This window comes from Lontra canadensis, unplaced genomic scaffold (genome assembly GCF_010015895.1).
Source record: "Lontra canadensis isolate GAN:19392208 unplaced genomic scaffold, GSC_riverotter_1.0 scaffold28, whole genome shotgun sequence".
NCBI lineage: Eukaryota > Metazoa > Chordata > Mammalia > Carnivora > Mustelidae > Lontra > Lontra canadensis.
In genome coordinates, this window is record NW_022631022.1 from 19691402 (window position 1) to 19705673 (window position 14272).

Here is a 14272-nt window from a genome sequence, read left to right on the forward strand (position 1 = left end):
GCCCTTTCCCCTGCTTGTGCTCTCTTTCTCTCAAATAAATAGATAAAATCTTATAAAAAATTAAAACAACAACAACAACAACAACAAACATGTTTGTGGAAAGAATGAAAAACAACAGCTCTCAGTTAAAATCCTGGAGCTTCACACCAAACCCTGGTTTCCTCCTTTTCTGAAATGGGAATGGTAACACCAGGATCAGTGCGAGGGTGAGCCAGTAAATGAGGACTCCCGCCACATAGTTGGTTAAGAATAAGGAAGAGGGTGCTGTGAAATGTGTAAACCTGACAATTCACAGACCTTACCCCTGGGGATAAAAATATATTATATGTTTAAAAAAATAAAATTAATAAAAAAAAAGAATAAGGAGGAGGTCAGAGATTGAAGTGGGCAGGGGGTAGTTGAAGAAGGCTGTTCAGGGGTGGAAGGACTTGAGAGCTAGATGGATTGTGCCAGCCAAGTAGTAGGGATCTGGGGGAAAAGACTGGAGGTGGGGAGCTGGGATGTGAGACGCATTGAGACAGCTTGGCTGGGTGGGGCCATTCTCTGAATCTTGGGTGACCCTATTTATTTTTCAGCCTGACCCAGGATGCCCAGGGTTGACTAAGAAGGCAGGCAGGAAATGCCCACTGCCTCCTGGGACCCCATGTAGGTCTCTTGGCTCCAGGCTGGACCTGCCTTGGTGATGGGGTCTGGGACACTGCCAGGGTCTCCCCCACTGGCCTACGCATAGAGCTAAAAATAGCAGAGGAGCCCTGGGCAGGCATCTGCAGGGGCACTGACCCAGCCCTCGTGGCAGGAAGCAGCCAACCCCCAGCTTCTGGGGAAGGAGCTCCTTCCTGGAGCTGCCCACACTGGCCCGCCCTCAGCCTCTGGCCCCCAGGCCCCAGATGCTGCTGTCTGGCAGTGGGGAGTGATTCCTCTAAGTGGACCTGTTCATGACTCATGCCTCGCCTCTCTGTAAAGCCTGCTGGAAGCCAGAGGTGACAATAGCTCCTGGCCACCAGCACAGGGGCTGGATACAAGGGGATCCCAAAGAGACCTCTGTACCTGCCTGCCTCTGTGCAGAACTCGTGGATAGAAGCCTGAGGCCTGGAGCTGTGGAAGGAAAATAAGTGAGTTACGTTTATGGCCCCTCTGGGCAACTTAGGGAGAAAGTTGGGGCTCAGAGACGGTGTGCTACTTATCTGAGGTTGCACAGCAAAGTTGGGGGCATAAATTCCCAAGCATAGACACAAAGGCTGCATGGCTCCCAGAACAGTAAAGTGGGAGAAACGGACTGGAACTGTTGCTCTGCTTGGATGTCAGGCACTCCGGGGAAAGGCTGTTTGTCTCTGTTTGACTTCCCTGGGGTCCACCTGGAGGCCCTGGGAAGACTCCTCAGGAGGTGTGTTGAGCCAGAGCAGGCAACAGCCGTGAGCTCATCTCCCCGGAGGCCCCCAGGAAGTCTGGTACAAAGGCAGAGGAGAAATGGTCGGGAAAGGAGGGAACAGGAAGATAGTAAGGGCCTTTGGGATAGGCCATAAAGCCAAGCTCAGGTGCGGGGAAAGAAAATGACATTTGCTGAACACCTACTGTGTTGGATCATTCATGTGCATTCTTCTTCCTCTTTTTTTTTTTTTTAATATTGTGTTTGTTTATTTGAGAGAGAGAGAGAGAGCAGGAGGAAGAGGGAGGATCTCAAGCAGACTTTGCATTGAGCACAGAGCCTGATGTGAGACTCAGTTCCACAACCCTGAGAGCATGACCTGAGCCAAAGCCAAGAGTCGGATGGTTAACCCACCGAGACACCCAGGCGCCCCTCTTTTTCTTTTCTAAGATATATTGATTTATTTTAGAAAGATAGCGTGTGGGAGCAGGGAGGAGGGGAAGAGGGAGAGAGAGTCTTAAACAGACAACTCACTGAGCAGGGATTCTGATGCAGGGCTTGATCTCATGACCCCTGAGATCACGACCTCAGCCAAAACCAAGAGCAGACCACTCAATGGACTGTGCCACTCAGGTGCTCCTGTGTGCATTATTCTTTTTTTTTTTTTTTAAGATTTTTTTACTTATTTATTTGAGAGACAGAGACCACAAGTAGACAGAGAGGCAGGCAGAGAGAGAGAAGGAAGCAGGTTCCCTGCTGAGCAGAGAGCCCAATGCAGGGCTTGATCCCAGGACCCTGAGACCATGACCAAGGACCCTGGGATCATGACCTGAGCCAAAGGCAGAGGCTTTAACCCATTGAACCACTCAGGCGACCCTGTGTGCATTATTCTTTACGAATTCTTCACCAGCCTCCTTGGGGGCTGAGTATTTTTACTCTCATTGTACAGAGGAGGACACTGAGGGTGGAAGTGGCACCAGGTATCACCACAGTGTGGACTCTGCAGGGCACCTTGATGGACTGGGGGCACCAAAGTTTGGCTCTCCCTGGACTCAATCACATCACAGCTAGAGCAAAGCCTGGATTTCTCCTATTTCCAGCTCCGGTCAGCAGGGGGAGGCTGTGCTGCATCTGGCTGCAGGAATTAGGAGCAGAGATTGGGACTGGGTTTGCTAGGAGAGGAGAGGAGGCTCCTTTCAAAAGCTTCTGGATTCTGGAAGACCTTAGCCATGCCTCTGTGATGGCCGAGAGATGGGGAGGACTGCCTGGATTCGCTAAGTGGCAGCTCTGTTGCTGCCCAAGAACAAAGTCGAAACACATAAATTCAAGGCTCTTATAGCTTCTCTTTCCTCAAATACACCCATCCTTCCCTATTTTCCACTGCCATGTCTTCGCAGATGCTCTTCTCTTGGCATGGGATGCCCTTTCGGTTCCTTTCTGCCTGACCAACTCCTACTCATCCTTCAATACCTGGCTTCAATGCCACCTTCTCCAGAAGCTTTCCTGGACTTCCTCCATCCCCCAAAGTCCATCTTCTCTCCTGTTCTTTCATGCTTTTAAGGGCAGGACTGTATCTAAATCATCTGTGTGTCCCCAGTATCTAGCATAGGATGGGACACATAATAGATGCTTAGTAAACAAATGGGCAACATCCCTCTGCGGAGGTTGGAGAGTGAGGGTCTGTCTGGGGTGGAAGTAGGTGTGGGGGACACAGAAGATGAAATGCTTATGCATCAGGCCTGTTCAGGATCAGGCTGACAGGGAGCCTTAGGGGTGAACTTAAACTTTATTTCTCAGGGGCATCATGAAGTTCCAGGGAGATCTTGGGTGTGAATGAATTCTGTAAACTGTAGCGTGCTGTCCCTGGTAGGTCTTTGTACCTCTCAACTTTGCCTTGTTCCCCTGATGAGGGTGGAGAGAAAGGTCAAAGAATGAGGGAGGGGGCAGAGCAGGGCTGGTGAGGGTGGGGTGGGAAGGAGTGCAGCCTCTGCCATTGCCCCAGCTCTCAGAGGCAAGGAGTGGGTGGGATTCTGAGTGCTAAGGGCTGGCTTGGGACTCCTTCTCCTATGGGATCTAACACCGTATCAGAGTTCGGCATGGCCCCAGAGATGATGTAAGCCAATGTCCTTCCAAGGAAGGGTAAACTGAAGCCCAGAGAGAGGCAGGCATTTGCCCAAGGTCACACAGCAGGAGTGGGAGGCCATCCTATGAGCCCTGTCCTCCAGCATGACAGGTGTCCTCATCCTGGGCTCAGATCCGGACAGCTGTTTCCCTGATCCCTCCTCCTGGCCCCGCAGTCTCCGGCGCCCAGCACGCAGTGCCCCACACCCCAGCCTGCCCCTAGGCTTAGCCGCCAACAAGCATTGCGCGCCCCTTGGATGGCACGGTCCGGACAGCTCCCGACCGCCCTTCTCCTTGACTCACCTCCAGCCCGGGAGGGCCGGGATCAACCGCGGCTGACAGGGCGCCGCCCGCACCGCCCCGGCTGCGCCACCGCCCCGGACTGTTCCGGCGCGGCGAGGCCGCCCTCCTTGGCTTCCCCGGGTGGGGCAGGTCGAGCCCGGTGCGCTATCCCTTTAAGCCCGGGCGAGATGGGAGCTGTCAGCGACAACCGAGGCTAGACGTCGCCGCCCGCCAGGCCAGAGGCAGGAGCCGCGGAGCGAGCGGAGAGCGGAGGTGGCGGCGGGGCCGGGCGCTGCAGGTCCCCTCGCCGCCCGCTGAGCTCTCCAACCCTGGGCCCGGCGAGGCGGGCGGCGCCCAGTGTAATGCGGAGAATGTGAGAGGCAGCGCAGGGCGGTGGGGAGGAGGGGGCGCGAGAGAGGGCGGCGGCAGGATAGACGGAGAGACAGCGGGAGAGAGAAAGGACAGGGAACAGGGAGCAGGTGGAAGAAAAGAGAAGAGATAAAAGGAGAGGCAGGGACAGGAAAGGGGGGGCAGAAAGGAGTGAGAGAACACGCGGCACGGGCGGCGGCGCAGGCGAGGAGGGGGACGGCTTCTTCGGGTGGGAGCGCCGGAAGCCAGAGTTGGGCGCCCCGGCCGGGGTTCGGGAGGCGAGTGCGGCCGGGCCGGACATGGTGGGGGAGCGGGGAAGCCGGAGGGTCCCCCTCTGGAAGCGGCAGGGGACCTGAGGCGGGCGGGGAAAGGGACGCAGGGCCAGTCCATAGGCCCCGCGGGCCGCGCTCCGGGGGCTCCGGCGGGCCGGGGCAAGGGGGCCTTTGTGAGCGCCCCAGGAGTGCGGAGCCGGGTGTGCGGCGGCGGGGATGTGTGCGCGCCCGGGGCTGCGCGTGTGTGTGCGAGTGTGAGCGCCCGGGTGGGTGGGAGCGCGCGTTAGGGATTCTGCTGGCATCTCAGCGTGGAGAGCAGGAGGCAGGAGTGGGGCGCGCAGGGGAGCGCGAGGCCCTCCCGCGCACACGCACACGCCGCGCGCGCACACACATACACACACGCACACGCCCTCCCTGCCTCGCTCGCTGCCGCTGCCACCATCTCGGAGCCGAGCCCTGCGGAGCGGGAACCCGAGCGGGAGCGGGAACCGGAGTGGAGCAGAGCCAAGCCGGGGAATGCGGATCCGGAGCGGAGCGGCGCGCAAAGTGCGCGCCCGGGACGGTGAGTGCGGCCAGGCTGGGACGCTGCGGCTGGGCCGGGGCCCCCGGGGCGCAGGCCGGGGAGCTGGGGTGTCTGCCCGCCGGCAGCGCCGCGTGCGCGGCCTCTGATTGGGCGGGAGCCTCGGGGGCAGTGGGTGGGGGTGGGGGGTGGGGTGCGCGCCCATGGGGGCGTGCACGCGCGGAGATGGATGGGGCGCGCTCGGCCCCCCAGTCCGTGACCGCGCTCCCGCCCGCTGCGCGGCCCCGCCTAACCCTCGCCAGCTGCCGGAACCCCGGCGACTTGGAGCAACTTTGTGTGTGGGGGGAGAGGAGATGGAGGCGTTTTAATGGTGGAATTCCGGCCTTGCCTTCCTGAGGAGAGAACTCGAGGGAGGAATGGGACGTGGGCGCCGGATGTGCCACCCGGCAGGCCAAGGGGTGCGTCTCCACCACCCCATCGGCACAGCCGCCGGCTCTCTGGGACACCAGTCCCTTACCCTGGCGCCGCGCTGGAGCCGCTCCCGGCGCTGGACTCCTGTGACTCCTCCAGGGTCCGGCGGGACCGCGCGGCGACGGCTTCCAGGCCCTGGGGCCGCAAGGTCGTCTTTGCAGCCAGGCTGAGGACACAAGGCTTGAGGTGGGGAGTGGGGAGACGTGCCTGTGTGTACATGTGTGTGCCCGCGCCTTCTGCTGCGTGGGACAGGCGGCTGAAAGAAGGGAACTGCCAGATAGGGGCATCGCGTTAGACCTGGCCTCCAGGAGCTCCCAAGAGGCCAGGGATTGAAAGGGGAACCTCTAGGTCCCTGGCCTGGTGCACCCCCCTGCCCCCATGCCTGTTTTGCTTGGAGCCATGCTTCTGTGTGCTCTACCATGTGTCAGGGCTGTGCCTGTGTTGTGCACCTCCCCACCCCCCTCCTGTTCCTGAGTCTCCTTCCACACTCCTGTCCCGCCCATTGCTGGCAGCCTCAGGGAACTTCCCAGGCCCCTCCCCAAATGGCAATCCTGCCCCTGGATAGGATGGATGAGGGGATGTAGCCCTAGGTGGTGCCCCTGAGATGGAGGGACCATGTCCCCTCCAGAGAGAGGCCCAAGGAAAGGTCAGAGGTCAGGACTTCCCCTATACAAATCCTCCTTGCTGCCAGGGCAGGTTTTTCCTCCTCTAGGAAGTCTTTCCTGGTTGCTCCTTGAATCTGTCCTCTGGGCTCCGGTTTCTGGGTTGGAGCAGCTGGGTTCCCCAGCAGTCCTTGTTCCTGTGCTCTCTCCTGGCACTCAGTGTTAGCCCGTGGGGGTCAGAAGTCTTGGTTCTCTGCCTATGTGTTATGCAGGATCTACCTGGCTCTCTGGGGGATGGCAATATTTTGTTTTACCAACCTTCAGGCTTAAACCTTGCTTCCACTTCCTTATCCTTCCGGAGTCTTGTCAGCCACCTGGTGAGAATGGAAGGCCCATGGACACAAGGCCACTCTATTTCACAGACGGCGGTTTTGAGACAGAGATGGAACTAGGAGAACTCCAGGCTCCAGGCAGCCCCTTTCCACTGGGAAGGTAGCCTTTCATCCTAGTCTTGGTGAGATGGGGAGGGACTCTGGCTACCTGCTTCTGGAGAGTCTCCTGGGGCCGCTGTCCTGCTGCCTGGGACCAGCACCCTCCCCAAATGGGCAGGAAGGTGGGCATAGCCACTCTCAGCCTTGTCCCCCTGGCTTGGCTTCTGGCACCTCTTGTCCCCAGCTTCATTAAGTTTTGCTTCTTAGATTTGGGGCTGGAGTCTACCTGGGCTCCGCCTCCTGGTTTGCAAACCGGCTTCCTGCAATCCTCCGCACTGGGATGTCTGCATTGTTCTGGGGATCAAAGGGGTTTCCCCACCCCCAGCCTGGCCCTATAGGCTATGTCCTGGCATTGCCCTCTTGTGTGGGCCCTGGAATCCTTCCCACTCTCCTGAGATCTGCATCCTAGAGCCCCATCTGGCCCAGAGAGCTCACCTCAGGGAGGCTTCCTCACAGACATCTAAATGTGCACTGGTGGGAATGGACTCTGGGGGCTGTTGGGACCACTTCCTACCTTGGTGGCCCACCTGAGGAACAGGAAGCTAGACTAGCTCTCAGCCCCAGGCAGGCTTCTGTGAGCCCTCCCCCCATGTTGGCAGCCTGGACTCATCCCCAGGGCCACTTTGGTCCTTAGAGGCCTCTGGGGCAGGGAGAGCTGTTGCCCAGCAGTGGCCAAAGCTCCTCCTGAGGTTGGGGTGCTCTTGTGTTCTGTGGTGGCTGCTCAGCCTCTTTACTGGTTTCATGTTCCGGTAGCCCTGCTCTCACTCAGTGGCCTTTCTTTTCATCGTTTCTCTTTTCTCTCTCTCCCCCCTTCTCCATCCCCTTGTGGCTCCCTGAGCTCTCTGCTTTCCTGTGTGTCGACTGATGCTCTGGTTGACACCCAGGTGGCTAGAGCGTGGCCTGGTGCCTGCTTGGTGCCACCCCTGCCACACAGGTCCACTTTAATCTCTGCCCAGCTTTTTCTGGCCCCCCTTCCCACCGCAGGACTCCAGCAGGCTGAGCCTGCCATTTGGGGTCTCGAGCCATGGGGAGGGAGGGAGGAGGGTACCTCTTTGGCCCTAGGTCTGTGCTGTCAGGGATGTGAATCCCAGCCAGGTGCCCCTAGCTTTAGGAAGAGCTACTCCCCATCAGACCTCTGACCAGTGGGACCCCTTCTTTCCCTCTCCAGCCAGTCTCTGACTCTGCTGTGGGTGTGTTTTAAATTAGAAAAGTGTCATATTCTAACAAATTCTGTGATAAGTTGTTGGGTGGGCTGGGCCTTGGGGTGATTTGAGTGGGGTAAGTTTATCCCTGACTATTCAGGCCTCATTTGGGGGACCTGGGGGCCACTCTGGCCAACCAGAGTCTCCTCCACGGGTTTCTGGGGCTTGCACATCTGCTCCCGAGAACCATGACTTGGCCTTGCTCCTCATTGCCTAGAATTCTCAAGTAAGGGGCTTGCTCCACATTTGGGGTCCTCTCTTGGTTTGAGGCCTGGGCTGAGTCCTGGGGATTCCAGTGACAAGCCTGAGTCCCTCCCTGGGTGGGTTCTGGAAGGGGACACAGGTATCCACCCTGGGTATGAGGCCGAGTGGGCTGGGCAGCTGCAGAGGGACGTGAGACAGGGTTTGGCAGCAGGTTGTTTCAGGTGGACAGGAGGCTGGTGTGTTGACCTGCTCAGATGTTTCTGGCACTTGGTAGAAGCCCCGTGAATATGCTGAATGCATAAGTGAATGGAGAGCACGAACAAGGGAAGGCTTTCCAGGCAGATGGCACGGTGTTAAGGAAGGCATGGCAGTGGGAAGCACCAGGCATGGGTGGAGCATGTTTGCAAGGGAGTAGCTCATGCCGGGGCACAGCCGGCCCGGAGCAGGTTGGCACAAGACCCAGGAGGGTCTGGAGTGCCCAGCTGAGAGTGTGGGCTGATTCCACATTCAGGGGCTGCGGGGTGGAAGTTCTGGAGGGACGGGCGAGCGGATCTGCAGTTTCAAGAGCTCCCTCTGGTGGTTGTGGGAGGGGTTGGCCAGGGGAGCCGGAGGCGGGATGAGGTCCTGAGTCTGCCAAAGGAATCCAGGCTGGTGGTGAGGGCAACAGGATGGTTTTCCACCCCAGGAGGGTGGAGAGATTCCACCTCGGCGAGGAGCCTTGTGGGGCGGAGGATGTCATCCATCCCGAGTTGGGCAGGGCCTCGGGGATATCACGGGTCCCACCACTTGGGCAGAGGGAGGTGGCGGGTGTCAGAGACTCACAAATACTGGCCCTCCCACTGGGTGTGCTTGAGCAGTTCCCCTGATCCCTCCCACCTCTGTGTCTAGGTCTGCAAAACGGATAAGTTTGTCTCCCCAGAGACCTGGGGTGGGTTTGGGTGGAAATCTGTGACCGTGAAAGTGGGCTACAAAGAGAAGGGGTAGAGTGCTGGTCACACTTCTCTTGGACAGAGGAAGAGTTGGAGGACCGGGGACGGGTGGTGGCCTGAATGAGGTCACAGGACAAGCTGGGGGCAGGGTGTTCCTGCTTGGGGTTTTCCTGGCTGGGTCTTTGGTCTGCGGGGCAGGGGCGGGTGGCATGCCCAGGGCCTCCAGGCCTCTGCAGAGGATGTCCTCAGGCAGTGGCTTCTGCAGTCCAGCTGTCAGGGAGCATATGGGGCCATATGGCCCCATCAGGGGAGACGCCAGCCACTGAAGGAGAAGGAGCAGCTGCCATCCTGGCCTTCTGGATCTACGTGGGCACTGCCAGCCATTGGGGTCGGGGCGGGAGGAGGCCAGAATGGAGCCTTGGTGTCCAGGTTGGTTTGGACATGAAGCTTGGGTCTTGGCAGATGGTCCCTTTCCAACACCCATCTGCCAGAGTGGCCGGACAGGCGGCTTCAGGCGCAAGCCTGATCCAATTAGGCCCAGGCCAGCTGTGCCAGGTGCCCTCCACGCCCCTCCCCCCCCCCGGCTCGGATGGCCTAGCGGTGCACAGGCCGTGGGTGCTACAGGGCATCTGATGTTGGGGCTTCAGGGCTCAGCGGAGTATGCCCAGCCTTGCCCTGGGCATGGGTTCTGTAGCTCTAAGATTTGGGGGGGTGTGGAAACGGGTCCCTCGAATCAGCCTGGGGTGGTCAAAAGGGCGTGGGCGTGGATGGTGTCTGGATCTGGGTCTGAATCCTGGCTCAGCTGCTTCCAGGCTGGGTGACTTCAGGCAAGGCCTTTCACTTTTCTGAGCTTCGGTTTCCTTATCCGTACCATGGGAGAGTGATATCTCTGCCTCGTCGGGGTGTCATGGGTGTATTTTGAAGTGACAGGAGGAAGGCAGGCACTGGCCTGATGCGTACAAGAATCTCAGGGAATGTTGGTTCATTTTTGTTCTCTGCTGGGAGAGGGAAATGAGGCCTCTCAAAGTATCCATATCTAGACTGAAGTAGAGAGAAACCTTATTATTACTATTTTCCAGAACAAAATCTGCTTTACAGCTTTCTGTAAGTTTTTCTACTCCTTCCCTCCTCTAGATCTCATGGCAGTTCTGCAAAGGAGGCAGAGAGCCTGCCCCGTTTCACAGATGAGGAAACCGGGAAGGGATTCTCAGAGTTGCACAGCAAGCTGGGTGCACCCTTGGTTCTGACAATTGCTCCATGGGTTTTCTTCCCAAACCTTGGGGGTAGAGACTGGGGAGAAGTTGGTCTGTCTTCGACAAGGCCTGTCTAAATCAAGCTTGGGAGTCCTAAAGTTTCCCCACCCAGCCCTGTCTTCGTTACAGATACAGGGATAGGCTGTCATGGTGACAAGCAGTCGGTCCCAGCTGGGGTGGGTGTGGGTGACCCTTAGTGGGGCAGCACATACAACCTCTGCTCTGCTGGCTGGGTGGAAGTGGGGGTGGGGACTGGGAGGAGGGAGGAGGGGGCCTTCACCTCCTGGTGAAGCCTAGGTCAGCATGGCTCTGCCTTTTGGGGAGGGCGAGGAGGGCGGGGAGGGCACTGGGCTCTGCCCCTGACCAGCTGTGTGACCTTGGCCAGGTCAGTGTCTGGGCCCTCTTTGAGCCTCAGCTTCCCTCTTTGTAAATGGGAGAGAATTACCTCTGTGCCAGCCTCACAAGGCTGTTTTCGAGGCTCAACTCTAAATACCTAATTTTATTTTATTTTTTTAAGTTTTCTTTTTTTTTTTAAGATTTTATTTATTTATGTGATAGAGAGAGACATCCTGGGATCATGACCTGAGCTGAAGGCAGACACTTAATGACGGAGCCACCCAGGTGCCCTGAAATACCCACTTTTATTTTTATTTTTTACAATTTTATTTATTTGATAGAGAGAGACACAGTGAGAGCAGGGAACACAAGCAGGGGGTGTGTCCCTCCGAGCAGGGAGCCTGATGCAGGGCTCAATCCCAGGACCTCGGGATCTTGACCTGAGCTGAAGGCAGACGATTAAAGACTGAGCCCCTCAGGCGCCCCTCAAAATACCTATTTTTATACGGACATGCCGTTCCACAGCTGCGAGTCCAGGAGTCCCCAGTCCTGCAGCTGCTGGTCCTGGGATCATTCAGCGATTCACTTTTGGGGTGCTTCTTCTGGGCCTGGCTGTGCTAGCCGCTCTGGGTACAGAGATGAGCCACCCCAGACCCTGGCCTGTTGGGGTGTGCAGCCCGCACTCAGTAGCAAACTTGCGTGCAATAGTTCTTAACGGTCTCCCAAGCCCACGCTGGCTGTGGCCCTCCAGCGCTCCCTGTTGCCTTCAGTCCGGCGACTGGACTCCTCAGTGCCTTGCATGGGGTCCGAGCCTCCGCTCCAGCCATCTCCCTCTGGTCCCCTGTGTGCCCTCAGGTGCCAGCCAAATGCCACTCACTGTCCCTTTCACACCTGTTGTGGCTTTTTTCTTCCTCCGGGGTCTGGCCGTGCCGTCCCCACCACCTGGTGCCTTCTTCCGCCTCTGCCCTTTTGGTTCCCTCCCACTGTTTAATACTAGGCCCACGTGCAGTATTTCAAGTCCCCAGCTAGAAGTAGCTGCTTTTTCCTCAGGACTGTGCACCTACTGTGTGCAAGGCCTAGTGTATGGGTGGCCTGTGAACTATGGTGGTTTATCTCTCTAGGATGCCTTGGTGGTAGGGACCAGGTTTTTCCATCCTGGGTACCTGCCATGTCCAGGCACCTGGGACCAGACGGGCTCAGAGACATGAGGGGAAGCCCCCAGGGCCCCTGTGGCCAGCGCCACTTCCTCCTGCCTCTTGAGCCTGGGGATGTGGGCGAGGCCTGGAACGTCTACTCGAAAAGCCCCCGAGTTATGGATGGCTTTTCTGCTGAGGTGCTCACCACAGACACAGATTTCCTTGCTTCTGGAGGCTCCACCAGGCTGCGGCCGGGGTGCCTAGTCATTGGCCGCACATAACTGGCTCCGGGGAGTTGCATGGCATTGGCAATCAGTGACTGATTATTTGGGGTACTGATAATTCTTCCATTATTGATTGGTGGAGAGGGCCTAGCCAGTGTTGGTGTGGGTCAGCCGGGCCTGGCTGGGAGACTGCGACCATGACCACTGACTTCCTGACCGGGAAGCTCCAGAAACAGGAGTCAGAGGAAAGGAGGTGTAGGCCACACTGTCTTAGATTGGAGCTGCCAGGGCTGAGATAGAGGGTTGGGGAGAAGGGGAGACTGGGGTGAGCAGGGAGCTTTTGCTCCCTTCCGCCTCCCTCTGTCCCCAGCTTCTATGTTCTGCCTCCGGAACATAGGAGGCAGACTCCGATCCCGGTCTCAACTGGCCCTGGGTCTCAGCTTTCCCATCTGTTATATGGGGATCTCAGTCTTTGGGGTAACACTGTGCCTTTGAGTGAGACAGCCTGGCCGTCACTGACTTGTCCTCATTTGTGCTGAATGGGTGAGGGCGTTCTGAGGCTTGGAGAGGGTGGTGGCCCCTTGGCGATGGGAGCCAGCATCACAGTCCTCAGCCCAGGGCTACTCAGCAGAAGGGACAGTGAACTGGTGGGTGGGAGGGACGGGCTGCTTGGAAGACTACAGTTGTCTCTCTCAAGTGCTCTGTCTGGCTCCTGAATGTGCTAAGGCTTCTCAATGTGGAGTCAGGACTCAGTGGAATTTGTGCAAAAGCGATTTCTAGGGAAACCACATAAAGGAACCAGCGTGGGGGGCAGGGGGGAGGGATGTTTAACCTACTTGAGAGACCTAGCTGCCTTTCAGGTTCACCAGGAGCACAGGGCATTGTGTGTGGGGCTCCTGGCTCATGTCACCAAGGTCTTTTTTTTTAAAACTTTTCTTAGGAACATTTCCAAACATGCAGAAAGGTAGAGAGACTAGAATAGGAAACCTTATATAGCCTCGCCTAGATTTAACAATTGTTGACATTTTGCCACATTTTGCCTTATCTTTATTCCCCCAGAGTATTTTAAAGTAAATTATAGACATCATGCCGTTTCACCCCTAAATATTTCAGCATTGGTCTCTGAAAGATATGAGAAAATTTCTGTTTAACCTCAAGTGGTCATATATTCCCTTTCGTTTTATCCTTGAGAGATGAGGATGCTGTCAGATGAGGGACTGAACCTGAGAGGTGGCCTGACATGTCCAAGGTCGCAGAGCAAAGATGGGTAAGGGAGGAGAGGCGGGACCTAGGAGGTGGCCACAGGTGTGTCAGCCTGGGACTGGCAGCATCGCCAGGGGGAGGGGGAGGGCGTTGGTGGTCCAGAGCTGGGCAGGTGGCTGCAGCAGGATCCCCATCTTTGGGGGAGGGGGTTCCTCTGGCTCAGGCTGGGGGTTCTGCCTGCAAACAGGAAGTGACTGTCTTTTAGGTTAATCTGCTCTCTTCCTTTTGTTTGCTGCGGGATTAATCAGGAACTGCAGCGTCAGGGAAACCTAAAACAACGTCTTGTTTATTGTTTAATTTAGGAGAATGTTATCAGGCTCTGGCCATACAAGTGAGGGGAGTTTCTGCTGGCACAAGAAACAGGGCTTCCCCCCACTATCCAGCTTGGGGGGAACAGTGGGGAAGGCAAGAGGAGGTCTTGCCTGATAAGAGGGTTTAGGATCTCAGTCTGGGCTCTCATTGGGGGTGGGGGGATCTGCGTATCAGGGGCTTGGGGCCGAGCCTGAGATCTGGGCTGGGCTGAAGACTGTACCTTCAGAACAGATGGAAGTGAGGCACCAGAGGGGTGAGCTTCTGGTGTGACTGTGTGCTGGAAAGAGGGAGAGCCCTGGATGCTTCTAGCCATACTGAGGAGCTGTCCTTCTCACTCCTGCTCTCCTGTCTGAGCCCAGTCCTTCCCTGGGGAGACTCTTATAGAACCGTGTCTTCTGCCAGCTCAGGGCAGGTGCGGGCCTCCCAGGGCTTCCTTGTCTCCCTAACGTCAGGGGATCCTGCCCCCAGCACCCACACGTGCTTGGGACTCCTTATTCGGCTGTTAATGACTTAGTATCTCTTGATTTTGCCAGGGTCACCAAGGTCCCGGGTATGGAATTGGAGAAAGTTGGAACTAGAAGGCAGCCCCAGAGATGATCTCATTTTTGTTATGGGTTTCAGGAAGGGAAACTGAGGCACAGGGCATGGTTATCCTTGTCTTAGGGCTCACAGTGAATGAAAAGCACTGTAGAGCCTTGGCAATAGTCTGGTATCTGGCTTCTCCGTCTCAGGAACCCCTGCTTCTGGGCCAGTTGGGCTTGCGGTTTAGACACACTAGTGCTCCCCAGTGTACAAAGGGGAGAAGGCAGGCCCAGCTAGGAAAGGACTGCCAATCATTCCTGGGGTGGGCCCAGGTTCCCCTATTAGGGCCTGCCTCCTTCTGCGCGTGTGTGTGTGTGTGTGTGTGTGCGCGCGTGTG

At 57.2% G+C, this 14272-nt stretch overlaps 1 long non-coding RNA gene across 1 annotated transcript in view; it reads left to right on the forward strand.

Moving 5' to 3' along the window:
* Window positions 1-3997: 3997 nt before the first annotated feature.
* The window catches only part of LOC116872066, a 31847-nt gene continuing 21572 nt past the window's right edge, over window positions 3998-14272 (forward strand). Inside the window, exon 1 of the long non-coding RNA XR_004383586.1 lies at window positions 3998-4972. This is a non-coding gene — a long non-coding RNA (uncharacterized LOC116872066). The remainder of the gene's footprint in view (window positions 4973-14272) is intronic.